We start from the raw sequence: 845 nt of genomic DNA on the forward strand, positions 1-845 counted from the left end.
TGGTAGTGCACGCCTGTAGTTCCAGCTACTTGGAAGGCTGAGGCGGAAATAGTCTTTTTGATTTTTTGTAGAGATGAGGTCTTGCAAGTTGCCCAGGTGGGTCTCGAACCCGCGGGTCTCGAACCCGCGGGCTCAGGCAATCCACTCACCTCAGCCTCCCAAAGCACAGGATTAGAGGCTGAGCCACAGAGCCTGGCCTTTCTTTTTTTTTTTTTTTTTTTTTTTTTTTTTTTACGGGGGTCGGGGTTGGAGTCCCACTCTGTCACCTAGGCTGGAGGGAAGTGGCACGCTTCCAGCCACCGCAGCCTCGACCTGCTAGGCTCAGGTGATCCTTCCACCTCAGCCTTTCAAGTAGCTGGAACTACAGGTATCACCACCATGCTTGGCTAATTTTTTTTATTCATTATAGAAATGAGGTCTCGCCAAGTTGCCCAGGCTGGTCTCGAACCTGTGGTCTTGTGTAATCCTCTCACCTCAGCCTCGCAAAGTGCTGGGATTATAAGCGTGAGCCACTGCACCTGGCTATTTTTTTTTCTTGTGAAGAATCATTGACTAGGTTAATCCAGGAGATCTGAGAATCAGCTGAGATTCAAGGTTGAAATGGGATCCTTAATTTCCAAAGGACTATGTACTTTACTTTCTGGCTATACCTACATTTACAAGTTTTAGGCCCTGGAAGCAATAAATGCTTATAGAGTTGATGTGATTTTACTAAAGAAAATTTATAGTTACCGTGGAATGTTCCAAACAACACTATACTCTAAAGTGCATTTGAAAATGAGGGCTTCTAGCCGGGCTTGGTGGCTCAGCCTGTAATCCTGCGCCTTTGGGAGGCTGAGGTGAGT

The sequence above is a fragment of the Carlito syrichta genome, unplaced genomic scaffold, assembly GCF_000164805.1.
Source record: "Carlito syrichta isolate Samal-C Ts95f unplaced genomic scaffold, Tarsius_syrichta-2.0.1 Scaffold304598, whole genome shotgun sequence".
Classification (NCBI taxonomy): Eukaryota; Metazoa; Chordata; class Mammalia; order Primates; family Tarsiidae; genus Carlito; species Carlito syrichta.